We start from the raw sequence: 19,138 nt of genomic DNA, 5'->3' as shown, positions 1-19,138 counted from the left end.
TTTAGATTTGCTTAACGATTGTATTGAAATAAGTCTAGTGTTTCCTTAGGAGGTAATAGAATTAATGAATCATTAAAACAAATTGATGGAGTAGGACTTTAGTTAAATGGTTTAGTTTATTAATTTACTTAATGGTTTTTCTAGAAACTTTCAGTTCACTCTAAACATCTATTTTATGATATGTTCAAACCAAGTCGTAACCTTTTATCATCGATGGCGGACTTGCACCTATCTTCAGAGTACATATGGCTATTTGAATTCAAAATGACTCAAAACAATTAGTTCCATCATTGATTAAACCTCTGAACCTTTGTCGACCATATTGTCTTAATTAATTCTTATCACAAAAAAAATTGGTGCATTTTGCAAATATATTTTTTGGACATGACACAAATATTGTAAATCTTTATGATCAATATATAACACAAACTCCTTAAGAAAAAAATAATGTCTCCACTTCTTCAAGGCTTGAATAATAGCATAAAACTCTTGATCATACATATAATAATTACTTTTAGCATCATTCAACTTCTCACTAAAGAAAGCAATAGGTTTTCCTTGTTGACTCAACATAGCTCCTATTGCACTACCATGTGCATCACATTCAACTTGACATACCTTATTGAAATAAAGTAAATCTAATACATGTAACTCAAAACAACCTTTTGTATTAAAGTCTCAAAGATCTTATTAACTCTATGTGTCCACTTCAAATCATTTTATCTCCTCTCATAGTCTCGTTCATAGCATTACAAATAGAACTGAAATTCACTAGAAACTTTAGCCAAACCATGAAATGATCTTATTTTACCCACATTCATAATAATATCCAAATGAATAATCAAAAATTTACCCAAGAATCTCTTCAAAACCTCATTCATTAGTCTCATGAAAGAACTAGGTGTGTTAGTCAAACCAAAAGGCATAACCAACCATTCAAACAAAACATCTTTTTTCTTGAGATCAATCTTCGACTCATTATCTTCTTTGATTTTGGTATGAAGATAATCACTCTTCAAATTAATCTTGGTAAAATATGTCGCTCCACTTAATCCATTATGTAATCCATTCTTGGTATAAAAAATCCATATTTCACTGTATCTTTTTAATATCTTTAGAATCAACACACATTCTCCATTCTTCTTAGTTGCCTATACAACAAGTACAACACATGGACACAAACTTTCCCTGCTCAAACTTTTTTATAATAACTCTTGCACATGAATGTTAAGTTCTTCATTATTTTGTAGGTGTTAATCTATATGTTGCTTTATTCAAAAAATTGGCTCCAATAATCAAATCCATACAATGACATATAATTCATACTGGTACTCTCCAATTTATGTTGGTACTAATCTAACACTATTAGCTTCTATTATTACTTGACTTCTATTATCTTATGTTGCTCGACCTTTACTATTTTCTATCACTTTGTTGTTAGTATTAAAACTCAGTCCTCTAGGAAGAATATCAAAACAAATAGGGTTATTCTTAATTTCTTTCTCAAATTATTTCCTTTTAGTCATACAAACTCTAATAACAGTACAATTTACCTCATCTGGAACTTCAATCAAAGGCATCAATTTTTTCTTCACTCCATTCACCCAAAGAGTATATGGATTCAATCTACCATCATGTCCAACATGTCTATCATATTGCCAAGGTCTTCGCAACAAAAGGTGACAATAATCCATAGGCATAATATTCCACAAAACTTCATCAAAGTAGTTTCTAACCTTCAATTTCACAACATATTTCTCACTTACCAACAACTTATACTCATCCTTCATCCATGAAACATGATAGGGTTTAGGGTGTCTAAACCTCTAACATTGTAACTTTGTAACTAACTCCTCTGATACAAAATTTGTTGAACTGCCACTGTCAACAATTCATTTGCAATATTTTCTAGTTATCTTACTTTTCTCTTGAAAAGACTTCTCTTTGGGATAGGTTCCTCCTCAACCTTTTCACTAAAAAATGTTCTCCTTGTCATCAATTTTTATCCAATCTCAGGTACACTTCATGAATCATCAAGATCTCCTTGAATCATATCATTTATGTTACCATTTCTATGCTCCCGAAAGCATTTACACTCAAAGGATCTATGCCATTCTTGACCACATCTAAAACAATTACCACAAAAACCACCTCTAGGGTAAGAATTATGTCTTCCTTGGTAAGAGCTAGTACCTCCTTGGTAAGAGTTACAAACTTTCCACTTAGTCTTACCTTTATCCTCACTCTTCCATTAAAATTTTCCTTTATCCTATGTATAATTGTTAGAAATGTGACTATCTCTATAAGATGTACTTCTACCTCTCTAGAATCTGCTACCTCTATCTTTTTGTCTTTGTCCATGCTTCTTTGTCAGGATCTCCTTGGCTTTCAAGGCATATCAATTAGCTTCTTCCACACTATCCAATTTCACAAAACTTATTTCATCTTGAATCCTAGATCTCAAACAGTTCAAGTACCTTTCAACTTTCTCTACTTCATTATCCACATGTCTATATTCGATGTCCAATCTATAGAATTCCTTAGTGTAATCCTTCATAGTCATGTCCTTTTTTCTCAGATTTTGCATCTTCCTTAATAAGATAGCTTGCTAATTAGCAAGAAGGAACTTCTTCTTCACCTTGTTCACTATTTTCAATCATGCTCCAATATTTTATTTTCCTCTTCTCTCTCTATTAGTTTGCAAACACTCTCACTAGAATGAGGCATGATCTTTCAACCTAGTGACTACAATATTCAACTTTCTATTATCACGAGTTTTTTCAAACACAAATAACTTCTCCATTTTAGAGATCCAATCTAATACAACATTGGTATCCATCTTCACAACAAAATGAACAACTTCCACAATAGGCTTTGAATGTTCCCTTGACAACCCTCTCAATAATATTTCCTCATCTTGATCTTCTTTACGTTCTATATTAGGGTTTGGTGTCACTGCTTCATCATCACTCACATCATCAAGATGTGCTCCTTTCCTCTAGGTTGTTTCCATAGAATCTAATATAGCTTAAATCTATCTTAACATGTCCAATATAGTATTTTCATCATTTCCTCTACCTCAAACCATTTTGATAAACAGATTCTTGCAATATCATATTTCTTTGCAAGTTATAGGTCAAATCCATAGATGTGCCACCTTGCAACCAAAACCAATTAGGGTTTCGCATGATCCAATATCCTCAAGGAAGAGCCTCCAACTTTGATACCACTTGACACAAGAATGGATGGGAAAATTAGGGCCAAAGGCACACCTAACTATCCAATCACCTTCTTGAGTAAACACAACAAAAGAATACACATAGAGAACAACCCCAAGGAAAGATGAAACAACAATATCTTTATTGATTTATCAAGTTAACCTCATACATGCCTAGTTGTGAGGCCTTCCAAGTTATGGCCAAAAAAATTATAAATTATAGATTCAAATCTTGATCTACATATCCTTGATTCTACTCTTCTAACTCCCTTAACTTTGCACTAATTAACCTAAGCCTAGACACTTATATTTATAATTTCTTAAATAACTTATAGAATATTCTAGATCATTACATAACAGAAGGCCAACCTCAAAATGGTCTATACATATCCCAAGACAATATCCTCTCATTAAATTCATGGTCCAAATTAAATACATAAGTCAACTCACACTAGGAACTAGTCATAGAAAAAATTGGTGAAAGAAGGAACCTAGTATCAAAAAATATCAGGCTCACTCGATACATGAATGAACACTTGGCCACCAAAGTACTCAATCAATACTATCCAACTCGGTCAACACTGAACTCAACACCAATTACAGCTTGACAACTACTAGAACTCAATACTAATAGGCAGAAATGAACAAAGATGAGTAGGATAGCAAGGCAACCCAAGATGCTCCTACATCATATATTATCATTAATTGGTAATCAATTAACAAGAAGTATAAAATATTACAAGTGCCACTATTGGTAGACTAGCTTATTGATCAAAATAACAAAATGCAAGATGTGAAGGAAATAGGGAATGAATATAGTCCACTCACCATTGATGTGTGTAATGCCACACAAGACATAACCAAAAGAATCTAAAACAAAATACAATTCCATAAATGCAATAATTTTTTTTATAAAATCGTCTCAACACAAGTTCCAATACAAGGATTGAATCACTCTTATACAAAAAAGTTCCCAATGAAAGAGAATATCGTCCAAATACATTTTCATTACAATAAGAATACATAAAGAGTTCAGAACTATAATGAAATACAATTTCATTTCTTTTCACCTATGTCCAATATAGGAATCCTAAATACTGATTCAAAAAGTAACTTCGATAAACATCCTTAGCTACTTGAAACTCGAAGCACCTAAAACCAACACAGAAAGCAACATAACACAAACAAGGGCTTAGTACATACTGAATTTAAAAGTGAAATCCATCTGCATACATGTTAGTACTATCATATAGATATCCAAAAATAGATTTCTAATCCATCTAACATAGTGCAAATCTGGTAATAATATGCAAGAAGTAAACAATTACTTTGCATTGCTAAATTAAACTGGCACTAAGAATAACTCATAAATGAAACATATATAGTCTGAGGTATCATCGTTATGGCACTAAGTTTCTGCATCCAAATATGGTATGCTCTTAGTCATCATATAACGGTATTCTCTATTTTACTTGTCATTGACTGAATAGAGACATGCCTTTTCTCCGTACTTAACCATATAGGTTTAAGTCATAGGTAAGGCCAATTATCTTTTATGTGAAATTAACCCACCCAATTTATTTTAAAGTTATCACTGAATTAATTAACTGAATAGGATAAACCAAATTCAGCCACCTCGATATACGTTCATCAGAGCTATTCTTAAACACACTTCAAACAGATTTACTAAGAATGCGCATGTAATGAATAACTATTCAATATAACCTGTAATACTACATTCCTTATCAAATCGAAACACATCCTCTTCTACCAATTCCAAAAGTAAACTTAGGTCATTACAACAACAGAAACCAAAACTATAATACGAAGATCCCATAAATATAATTAAACTGACTTAACCATTTAATGACATTTATCGAACCTTAATACTATACAATTGAATACTGCTGATATAACAAACTAACTTATCCTTCGTAATGACTAAGATATTAAAGTAATTTATGATAATAATGAAATTTCATTAATCACATATCATAAATTCACCTTTTTATTTAAAAACAACTTTTCTGTTCAACAATGAATTCTAATAGTTCTATAATTAAATATGTAACAGAATACATCTTTCGAAATAAAAGACTTCTATTTTAAAGCATTTAATTTCAACGAAAACGTATTAAAGCTAATGAAATAATTCTTATCCATTTACGCATTCTTGACAGATTACCTATCTTCAAGGTTTATTCAATATTTATACAGAGATCAAAGACAATAATGTCGACTTAACATCTGTATATATATATCATCCTAATGCAAATTATTTTGTTTCACAAAAAGTTTTCATGTAAATCTTTCAGCATTTTACACAACTATTTAACAATATGTCAATACCCTGATTATATATGTATGTTTGTTTTCAAAATTACAATTTATATGTTATGTCAAAATATCATTCCTCTCAGTGATAAAAAATGAACAGAATACAACTTCATTTGAAAATCTTTAACAAAGATTGACTAATGCTTTTAACATGTTTACTGTCGACTGTTCTTACTGAAATTAACTACAACCTATAGTTCCATATTGACATTAAAAAAAACTGTATACAATATCATCGAACCTCAATTTAATAATAGAATTTCCAAATCAAATTTCATTTGCGACACAAGACAAATGTTTGACAAAATGTCGTTGCCTTCAATTCCTACTAACAATACTTCAGAAACAAAACCTCACCGTCTACGAATGGATTATAACCGCTATGTACTAAGATTTTGACATCCTAAATACATACGGTGAACATTGTATTCATTCATGGATAACATAAACACAAAATCCCAACAACACAATGTTTGAAAACTCATATTGCTCGATATCCAAATATGATTACATGCAGAGCTCGAGTCCCAATTTCCATAAAACAAAATTAACACCCATAGCAGTAAAAGGGCAAAGGTTAGGAACTGCCCCCTACCTCAAAACTTAGCAGATGAATAAAAATGTTCAACTCAGATCTACAAAATTCTGCTCAACTCCAAAGCCCCAATCAGAACAAAATCTCCACAATGCAAAACAACTGAAACCAAATTTCCAACCGTAAGAAAACTTCCATTGAGTTCCCTTTTTCTCAATTACATAAGCAAGAAAATCCTTCCAACAGAAACCCCACATCTTGCCGAAAACCCAGCAACAACACACATAGGTGTTACTCAAAACAGAGGAAAAAGGCCCAAATTTAGGTCATTTCCATCGAAATCCTCTTTCAAACAAAAAAGGTCGACATTCCTTCAAGGATAGTAAAGCCTCCATAAAAGAGCATTTAATAAATCTACAACTCCCAAAGAGTTGTGCATACGGCTTTCCTAATAGCCTCTGCCATTTTGGCCTCAAAAAAAAAAAAACAATAAACATTTTTTTTTTAACCTATTCAAATCATGCGAAACCCTCTAGGGTTTTATGGTAAATGGTTTTATTCAAATATAAATAATAAGTGCATAACAAAATCACCCCCAATGGTTATTGCCATAGTATTTAAACATTGCAAGCTCCCAAAACCATTACTCCACACAAGAATTTATGTGAATATATGTGCGAATATCTCATACCTATATTTATATGAATTTTGTGTGTGACTTATCAAATTATCCCTTTATATAAATATATTCACAAGTCAAGAACTTAAAGGCATGGAATGAATTTCTCGAAAATAATAAAGATAGCAATATACCTGAGAAATTCCTAAAAATACTAGAATGCATTTGTCATACATGTACCAGATATGTTTTCTTTCCATCAGTAAGATAAAGATTAACATCTACGTAAACATATACACAGTTACATAAAAACACAAAAGAGTTTTACAAACATCCTTTTAACATTATGCTCACAATCTAATATACCTACAGAAGAATATAAAAATCAAATGTACCAATACATAAGTTATACCAAATCAACTTGAAGATACCAATTCTGATTTTCACAAGCATAGCCATAACTAGAAATCCTACAATTACAATCCTGTAACAAGAATTCCATGAAAACATTAATTCTAATCAAAACCTGATTCAGTTCAAAGATCAAATGATGTATTTCAAAATCAACACTACAACTAAAACAGATCAGCTGTAAACCTAAGAACAGTCCAATTGCAATACAAAAGCAGTATCCAAAATATATGTATCTCATAAAACCAAAACTAACCTATCTGATATAACAAAATAGTGTTCAAAATATAAAATCTCCCAGCCACAGAACTTGTGTCAAAATAACGTCTAAAGTGAATAAAGAGAAACATGAAGAAGTAGGGTCAAGTATGACAATGTGATAATACAAGAAAATGAATGAAATTGACAAGAAATGTATTATATTAGTGTCACAGATAACATCTTAAAGCTCACACAATCATGAAACTAGTTTTAAGTATGCATACAATCAGGTAGTCCTATAAGTATAGGTATCTACAGACAATAAATCATGGGTGTCTTGTGATTATGCCAACTCTAGATTTTAAATTGAAAACTACAATTTGAATGGGATAACCTTTAGGGTTTTTATTTTTTATTATTAGAGGGTGTGATTTATAAGGATAGATCATACACAAAAAGGTAAGTGGTGCAAAACAAAAAGGAAAAGCAGAACTGTGTAGTAACATACCATTTTTCCTAAGCTAAAAGAAGAATCATATTATAAGGTAAAATTGGATTTTTATAATAGAATTACATAAAATTAGTTATATTCATTATTTTATTTAGAAAGAAAACTATCAACTAAATTTATTTTCCAAGAATAAGAGTATAAGTAAAGTAACAACCCTTTTTAGTTCACATGAAATGAAACTATTATAACTTCTATAACTAAATTCTACTCATACATTTGATAGGAAAATCATGATGAAACACACACACACACATGCATATATATATCAAGGAAAAATTAAATTAATATGAAAATACACAAATGATAAAGAGCCATAAATGTATCAAATAACTATCATTGTGTTGTGCAAGCCTCAACATCTAGTGAAGAGGAGAAGCATTAGCATGGGCTTAACCTCCCAACCACAGACCTTAACTTATCCCTATACAATCTCATTCAAGAAAGGCTCTTCCTACCATAGGGTTAGGCTTGGGGCACCTTAGTCTCTCCACCTAAGAATTTTGGTGTTAGAGTGTCAGCTAAGAAACAAATAAGGAAGTGGATATCCTCAATCAACCTTTCCTTTGTTAGCTAGCACTCTGACCTCTAGTGATCAACTATGATAAGTGAGCCACTAACCAAACCTAGTCAAGAATTTTAGTAGGCTATTAATAATCCTAATAACCCACCACTTGACTTGACAATAAGAATACATTTTGGATAACCATGAGAGAATCCAGTCTAAGCAATTTAATGGTTACCTTTCTTCCTTTTACTGACATTAATTTATTCTTGTAGGTATGTCTCTCATCCTCACCCATTATAACTTGATCATTTTGGTTTAGGATGAATCCTAGGATATTTTAAAATCATGAATAATGGAGATATCATTTGGACAATTAAAATTTATTTCCATATGAATTTATTGTATCTTAGTGGCATATGATCGACACCATTGTATAAGTCAGATCGATGCCTTATGTAAAATATCAATGCTTAATTCTTATATTCATGCACAGATAAATCCATTAGAGATTTTCTCAATTTAATATTCATAGAGATGAAAATTAACTTCATTACAGATGTATGTTTATGTTTCTATCAACACCCAAAACATGGTAATAAGAAAATATTGGGAATATATAAAATCCCTACCTTCTATGGACTTTATCTATGACCATTATTATTTCATTCATGATCAAGAAAGATAAATGAAACTACAAAAAGTAAATTTCATCATTGTCCTCCAAATTTAAATTGACAAGAAAAGAGAATGATGTCAATAAGATATATATATATATATATATATATATATATATATATATAATAACTACATAACGTGTTGATGGTTTGATGGTTGCTACCTATTGTAGTCCAATGGAAATAACTTGGAATAGTTGACTATGGCATTGGATATTGAAACTATTGAGGTATTTTGAATGAACAAGGATTAATGATATGCTATCGATGAGAGTTCTTTCTATGATGAAAACTCAAAGCTAGGTACAAGAAAAAAAGAGAACACTCTTTGAGAAGTAGAGAGATAATTAAATAGACCATCTACCAAAATCACAGTTACAAGAACGAAGGAAGAATGATGATGCATGGCCAATCATTGGTCACAAGTACCTCCACAAAAATTTAAAACTTGAAAAAGGTATAATGCCGATATGAATGTGACAATTGCTCATTGATATGAAGCCAAAAATTAATGTGTAATGCCCCGCCAAGGGATCCAAAGAATTAATCTAAAATATCACTAAGTTTGCGAAACAAATTTTTTTTTTTTTTAAACATGAAAGATAAACCATTCACAACTTATACATAGTAATGGAAGCATTAGCATCAATTTAAGTAAACATAACGTACATAACAAGTTACATTCTTTAAGGATCCCCTAACGATGAATCACATCTAACATAACTAATAACGATACCATCTAGTACTGCATCCACATAAAATAATAATGAAAAGTTCAACATACTTAAATTATAATTCCGATTGCTCAATCATCCTTTGTACATGTCACAGCGTATGAAAGGCTTGAAAGAATAAACATCCGTGTAGATAAACTACATCATCATACTAACTCTAATCCATGATGCAATAACATAAATGAAACCATAAACAATACTTGATACCTCATCACAAAATATATAAACATCCATCATAAAATATAACCATATATCACAAACATAAATAACTAAGTGCATAGTTCCTCCCAACTATAAATAGCATCATTAGACCATCATGGATCCTAGCCATCCCTCCATGCGTAACATTCTAAATTACTAAAGAGATCATCGATATTAACATAGTAGGAACATCACACCTAAACATACTACAGCAAATACAGAAAGTAATCTAACATGCAAATATAAGCATAAGATAACATCATCTAACATATGCTAATCATCAATGAAAAGATACATAGCCACCATCATAAAGGACACATCAGCCACGATGTCTCAGATGGATCTCAAATGATAAGAGTGATAAAGCACTACCAGCCGACCACATGGAACCTAAATGGTCCACTCCCACGTTGCTAAGGAGATAATCTCAAGTCCCAAATAGGCTATCAAAATCACATAGCATAATACTCTCTAAGTCCAGGAATCCTAAAAGTATACTAACTCAAAGGTTCCAACACAAAACTGACATCTAATTCCAGAGGCACAACAATAAGTACACCACCAGAGGTACACAAAATCTATAGAGGAGACTCAGGCTACATACTAGGGAGTGTCATCACATAACCATGGTTGGGTTTAGAAATATCGAGACCAAATAACATCAACATGCCATCACATCTCATAGCACCTGAGCCTCTGGTAACAACCTAAAACTGGTCAACACTCTAGGACCACCCAAAAACCCAAAACAAGAAGCATAGAGAATACACAATGCAAACACATGTTCTGTTTTGCTAAAATTACATAACTGAATTAAGTGTAGAGGTTTTCAATTTTCCTTTTGCAAGTATACTTCAAGTATATAGGATTAATCATTTGACCTACAAGTCAACCCGTTTATTCCCTCGATAACATTATCCTTCCATTATTTAAAATTACATTCTAAGAATAACTTAAGGGTAAATATTTACTCATTAAACTAATCTTCTTTGACCCTTAATTAAATTATTCTCTTCATTTGCTAAGATCCATGTTACTAACTAAATAACTCTTCCTTAATGTTACTTCAACTTTTCAACATAAACAAAGGATCGTTATTCGTTAAACTATAAGAAAGCCAGTTATCAATCTTTGAATAAGAAGATTATAACTTTATTAAAATGATCAATTAACATAGGTACACAATCCATGACCTTTTTAACATTCTAATAGTTCTCAATTAAATATCACCATTAAAATATCTAAGGTTATTATTCAAGTCATGAGAGTACGACTTGTCAACTTCGATGTAAATACTTCACAAATTTACTAAAAGAATCGATATATCAATTAAAACTTAATTATTAATTAAATTTAATTAACTCTAATTAATTAATTTAATTAATAATTACTTATCCATATCATTGACCCAAATAATAACTAGTCATAATTTGTAAGTTAAAGGCCAACCATAATCTAATATTAATAATGACTTGCTAATATTTAATAGCAAGTTATAATAAATCCCCAATACCAAATATTATCATCTCAAATAAATTTCCCCTATGTACATTGATTTATAATTCAATTAATTAATAACTATTTAAACCATTTATACCATTATTTATTAATAGTTTGTTAGACCCAACAAACATTAATAAATAATAAACTCATCAAAACTATAAATAATCGATTTAGAGAACTTTCCATAAACTTCATTAGTTAATATTTAACTAACACTTAACACCATTAAGATATATCAATAATTTATTTAATAATACATAACATATTATAATAACATAATAACTCAAATCGTAGTAATGTTATAACAATGTTATAATGTAACCATGACCCCTGGTCAATAGATCTTAACCAATATCGTTAAAGTCTCTTAATTAAAATCATCATAATAATCATAATTAAATATCTTTACCATCCCTTAATTATCTAATATATATTGAATAGTATTTAATATACATTAAATAATATTAAAAGTCCGCTATATAAACTATATTAATATCTTTTCTCTATTAATAATAATTGACAAATTATTATTAATCATTTATCATTTATCATTTCAATAAGTCAATTTAAAATTTTGAGAACCCCAAAATAATAGATAACTTAAATATTTAAAACTCGTTTTAATTAAATAAACTCTAACTATATCACTTATTTGAAATTTTATTGACTTGATTAATTACTTAAATAAAATTTTATTAATATTATACATACACACACACACATACATAATAATTAATATTCAATACTTCATCATACTTAAAAATTGAATTAAAATATAATATAATATAATATAATATATATATATATATATATATATATATATATATATATACACATATACATATAATAAATAATATTTAATAACCTCATTTAATAAAATATCAAATCACAATCATACCATAACTTTTAGTCAAAACAATATTTACCTGCCCTTGTGAACTCGTGGTCAAACCGTCAACCACATATGGGACGGCAGTTGCCATAGCAGCCTGTTGTTGCAGTGCCGGTTCTCGAGTGCCATGAGAGGGGTGGGGGTACGGGCTCGTCCCTCCCCACCTCTCTTTATATATATATATATATATATATATATATATATATATATATATATATATATATATATATATATATATATATATATATATATATATATATATATATATATATATATATATATATATATATATATATATATATTTTGTTTATAAAATGTTTTCAATAACGTTTATTATCATGCGCTTAAACTTTATAAAAATGTTTTTCCAAAAAACGTTGTGTTTCGGGTTATGTTATAAGGTTTTCTCACTGCGATTTAGACAAACATACATATATGTATATATGTATAAGTATATATATATATACACACGCAGTTTGCTATCAGACATAGTTATTATATATATATATATATATATATATATATATATATATATATATATATATATATATATATATATATATATATATATATATATATATATATATATATATGTCCATGTGCAAATTTTATAACTTAAAACAAAAAGGCTTTTCAAACTCTTTCAATTAATAATTTTCCTTTGAAATAATTGTTCTAAATTTTGAAATCTATTTCTCAATTCGATTCTAATTTGAACCCAAGCCCGATTTAGATCTAATTTCCTTCCTAAATTGAAACTAGGGTTTTTCTATTGTTTTTTTTTCAACCAAATAAAATATCTAGATTCCAATTTCAAATTACAGATTCAATCATAGAGAATATTTAGACACATCTAACAGACACGATGAAGACAGGAAGAGAAAAAGTGCAAATAGAATATGTGATTATCACAAGTGCACCTGGACACTGATGCTAATTTGCCATCCCTCAGAAGTCCATAGAAAATTCCTTCCTTCTCCAACATTCGCAATTCCTCCAAGATCCAAGCCAACCGAAATTCCCACATGATTAGAAGTGCTTGAAGAAGCATAGGAGCATGTAGAAGCACATGAGCATGTAGAAGCATATGAGTTTCTCAAATGCATGTAAGCTTTGAAGCTTGTCCAAACACAATAGGAGAGCCTCTATTTAAAGGCCCCTAAGATGCATCTTAATTAATATAATATTTACTTTACTCTTTTTAATTAATTATTTATTTATTTTTAAATCTCATGCACTAAATTTAATAACTCCACTTATTTTATCTTAATATATTTATATTTTAATCACATGAAATCTAGAATCTTTTAATAATTTTAATATATTTTCCACTTTTTAATTTCATTTTCGAAACTTAATTGCTAAAATATTTATTAACTTTAATAATAATATTATTTAATCATTTATTTAAAAATGAACTCTAAATATATTACTATTAAATAAATATTATCACGTTCTAAATTTAAAATTATAACTTTTATCTTCAAATTTAATTATTTTATTCAATTAATTTCCTAATTAATTAAATAAAATAAATATTAAAATACTATATTAATTTTCCATTAAATTAAACCATTAATTAAATCTTTTAATTAGGCTTAATTAATAGAAAATACTCCAAAGACTCATAAAGTAAAATGCAAAAACTCGTCATAGCCAAAATACATACAAAATCAAACCAAAAGGGTTAATATCACGAATTGCGTCATCCGACATATTCAAAGGGTACTCAACTCAGATACTTGTCCTAATTTTCAATTAGGATAAATGGCTTAAAGGGTTGGGATTTGGACTTGAGAATTTATCTCCCCTCTCTTACCATTGAGATAATGTGATAGGGTACGCTCATCCTGGCAATTCAGGGAAGTTGATACTCGATACCTGCAACCTGCATAAAAACTATGCATGTATATACAATATATATATATGCTAAGCTAAACAGGCAATGGCAAGAAGTGGTGCATCGTGTAGATCCCGACTAGCAGGTGACTACAACTCCCTTCCTTAACCACATTAGACACGCCATACATAAGAATAAACACACACACCATACACATGCAAGTATGGGGTAAGTATCCATAAGAAAACACATATAATAAACCATCTAACCAATCATCATCAATAATTGAAATCATAATATATACATGAAATGTAAAGTCTAAGTGTTCTCATCACATATCAACTGAATCCATAGCACAATATCAGATGGCAACAATGTTGCTAACCATCAACATAAAACTAGCCCTAAAAGAGTTCGACAATGATAACCGAAAATGTGACCTAGGGGAAGGCACTACATAAAGACATAAATATTATTCTTTCACTTCGTTATATATCAAATATATTGGCATTATGTTTTTCTGCATCACCTATAGTTGTATGCAAACATATAAATACATACACATATGTGTATGTAATTTTGAATCATATAATTCATTTTATTATCACACACACACACACACACATATATATACATACATACATATATACATACATACATATATATATGTAGGTGCAATTATATATGTTAACAAATATCATGGTGTCAATAAATAGAGTTACATCTTGACAACCACTGATTAGTCTCAAAATTTAAAAAAAAAGGTAAAAAAATTTTTGTTATTAAATGTTTAATGTTTTTCTTATACTGAGAACCAACTGAGTAGCTCATGATTGTCCAAGGTATACTCTATGTTTCCTAGCCTTTAAATCCTTCACCAATATGGTTAGAACCAATACTTGATGACCTTCTAATGGACCTTTTTGGTTCCCCATTACTTAAATCCTATTTAGAAATGTTTTTCCATCCTCTATATGCTTCTGCATCCAAAAAGAATATTTCTACAATCATAACATATTCCTCCATTTTAAAATTAGGATAATTTTAAAAAAAGTAATTCATAATTGTCACAATGGCTAACCACCATTACCATTAGCAACTACTTCTCTTATATTTCCTTAAAGTATAATTGTTCATTTTCTTTTGAATTGCAATGAACAACTAACAAGTCATTTTCACATGAATCAAAATGATTGATCGTAATTTCTATTTTACAAGATTCTTACATTCAATAGTTTTAACTAACTAATTGTCATTCACATGAAAAATACAATGGCTATAAGGTTGCTCTAAATGAGAAAAAAATTGGGATGTAACATACCCTCCCCCTTGTGTTTTATCTTCCCAGATGAACTTTATAATATTATTAAAAAAAAATCTATTTAAATAAATTAGTCCAAGGTTCAAATGACAATTTAAATTTTTTTATTTTTGGTTCAAATATTTGAGAAAAGGTGGGGAAATTTCTAGAAGATCTCATCATAGTCTTCCAAGGTAGCATTTTCCTCACTGTATTGGTCCATTGAACCTTGCACTAGGTTATGTTTCTATTTCACAAGTGGAGCTTTCACACCTCAATTAGTTTGAGTAGCTCTATTTTCACTACCACTAGGTCACACACTCACAAAAGATTCAATTCAATGATATGCTCATAGTGGGTAATATATTTATTAAGATATGACATGTGAAATATGTCATGTATTATGGTAAGGGCTGAAGGTAGTGCAATCTTGTAGGCTACTAGGTTCATGTCTTCTAACACCTCAAATAGTCTAATGTATCTTGGGGCTAGTTTAGCGATCTTCTCAAACTTGATAGTGATCTTTTATGGTTTTATCTTTAAAAGAACATTTTCTCCCACTATGAATTATCATTGTATTCTTTTTGTATATGCATAATATTTATGTCTTTCTTTGGCCCCATTTAGTCTCTAGTGGATCTAAACTACATGTTCTTCCATCTACATTAACATCTCTAGCCCAATGATAATTTTGTCTTCAATTCGATTCTAACTTATAAGAGTTCTAGATTTATTGACATATAGGGCCTCAAGGGTGTTATCTTTATTGTGGATTGATAAGAATTTTTATAAGTGAACTCTACTAAGGGAATATAAATTGTCCATGGTATTGTTGATCCATACAATACACTCTTAGGAGATCTTCTAATACCTAATTTACTCTTTTTGTCTAGCCATCATTTTTCAGATGTTAAGAGGAACCAATATTTAGCTTGGCTCCTAGAGATGAGAATCAAGTTTGCAAAAATCTAGATGTTATCCTAGCATTTCTATCAAATATGCTCTTTTATGGAACCCCATGAAGTCTAAAATTTTCTTTGACAAACTCAATGTACAATGTATATACCTAAGGTTTGAGAAGTCTGAAGGATAATTTTAGGATAAGTCTACACAATTCCATAATAAGGACATCCTAGGGTGGGCAAGATGTTGGAAGATGTGAAACCCTTGTATTTTTGGAAGGGAATAAAAAAAGAAATAGTAGATTATGTAGTAGGATGCCTCAAGTGTCAGAAAGTCAATGAAGACCACCATTACCCAATAGGTCTACTACACCTAAATGAGGTTCCTAAATAGAAGTAGCAGATAATTACTATAGATTTTATTCAAGGACTACCTATGAATTAGAATAGATAAAAAACCATTTTAGTGGTTGTGGATAGACTAACCAAAGTGGTCCACTTCATACCAAAAAAAATTACTAGATGGAGCACCATAGATTTATCACAAGGTGATCCCACAATAATGGGTTCCACTTTTTGACCAATTTTGACACTGAAATCAATATTTTTGCAACAAATGTCACATTCAAGTAACTATATCTCCAAAACTATAAATAATTTCAAGATGACATAAACTAGTGATTTTGAGCACTTTGTTCCTACTTTGTAACCATATTTTTTAATCTTTAAAAAAAAATTATTTATGTCAATTTTTTTTATCTCCTCCAAAAAGTGGTACATAATAAAATTCAATATTTTAAAAAGTGACAGTCCATTTGACACACATAAATTTTTCTCTAGAAATGATAATGAAGTAATTCTTTCGATGTTAGATTTGTAACATCAATATCCAGAGGATGCATTTGGTTTGATTTATTTTGGTTGAATATTGTATAGTTTATGAAGTTTTGAAGTGACATGAACCATAATTTAGACATACGTTCTGTTTGACATAGATAATTTGAAGTAAATTTATCATAAACCTTTTTTTTTTTTTTTTGAATAGAAAGGTATCTCAATAAGCTAGTTCCTCCATATTTTTCAATTTTTTTTGACCTAATTTACTAATTTTCCCGAGGTGTCAAAGTCAGTTGATGTTCAATCGGTAATGAACCTATAATGAGTTAAACTCAATTTTGAAATTCTTAATGATTAAATTATGTATTAAAATTATAGTTGTTGGAAAGCTTGCTCCGAGAAGCACATTTTAACATTTTTTATTTTACAGTAGGAGATCATTCTCCTACAATTATGGAAGTCAAAAGAGCAAAAAAAAAGGAAAAAAAGGTTAAATTTTTTGTGATTTTGCATGTTCATGCGAACATGGCATTCGCACGAACATGTTTACCATGTTCGCGTGAACATATGTTCGCGCAAACATGCTTATCATGTTTGTGCGAACATATTTATCACATATGTTCGTGTGAATATACGAAATATGTTCGCGTGAACATATGGTAAACTCAATTTCCCATTTTTAAATTTTTTTAATTTTTGTTCATCCCACTAAAGTTGAACCCATTATTGTGGGTTCACCCATTTATATCTCAAAAATTCATCCTCTTCTACTTGGTAATATCCATACCTAAGGGCTCGAGGATCTCTGTGAAGTGCTTGGCTAAATTTACTATAGAAATTGTCACTAAATATGTGTTGTAATACTTTCTCTCTAAGCTTGATATTTATTGCTACCACAACTAATATATGCCTTTGTTAGCTTAAAGTGTCTATTACCTTATTTTCCTTTCCCTTAATATGAATGATCACAAAATCATAATATACTAGAAATTTTAATCATATTCTTTGTCAAGAATTAAGGTTAGGCTAAGTATATTTATTTCAGGTCATGATGTTTTGATTGAAGCTCAATGGTTTCCCTATCAATAGTGCCTCCATATCTTAAGAGAATAAATAATGGATGCTAATTCTTAGATCATGTGGGTCATAATTTTGTTCATATTTTTGAGCTTCTTGGATTCATAGGCAATAAGTTGACCTTCCTAGATAAATACACCTCCTAATCGACCTCCCTAGATCCATCTATTATAACCATGAATCAGCCTTGTGGATCAAATACTCTAAATATTTGGGAAGAAGTTAATATCTCCTTCATATATTAAAAATATTCTTGACATGTTTTAGTCCAAATGAACATCTTTCCTTTCATTTGGGGTGAATTGATGGGGTATGCTATCATATAGAAATCTCTGACAAAATTTCTATAAAATCCTTCTAAACATATGAAGCTTCTGACCTTTATCACATTCCTTGGTATAGGCCAATCTCCAATTTACTTGAACTAAGTGGGATCTATAACTATTCCTTGAGTTGATATAATGTGCCCCAAGTATTGGATCTTCTTTTGATAAAAAGAACACTTGGATATTTTTTCATACAATTTATGCTCTCATAACTTCTACAAGATTGCCTCCAAGTGCTTTTGAAGTTCCTCCTCATTTCAAGAGTAGATGGTAATGGAATTGATGAAGACTAACAGAAACTTATCAAAAAAATACTGAAAAAATACTATACATAAGATTCATGAAATTTATTGGAGTGTTGGTTAGCCCAAAAGGAAGTGCTATAAATTAGTAATGATCATATCAAGTTTTGAAAGTAGTTTTATGGATTTCTTCCTCTTTGATGTAGAGATGATGATAAAACAATCTTAAATAGATCTTGGAAAATATATTTTCATGTCTCATGTGATCAAATAG

Source organism: Cupressus sempervirens, chromosome 9 (genome assembly GCF_028749045.1).
Source record: "Cupressus sempervirens isolate cs-2001-9-10 chromosome 9, ASM2874904v1, whole genome shotgun sequence".
Taxonomy (NCBI): domain Eukaryota; kingdom Viridiplantae; phylum Streptophyta; class Pinopsida; order Cupressales; family Cupressaceae; genus Cupressus; species Cupressus sempervirens.
Note: the sequence above shows the minus strand (reverse complement) of the source record.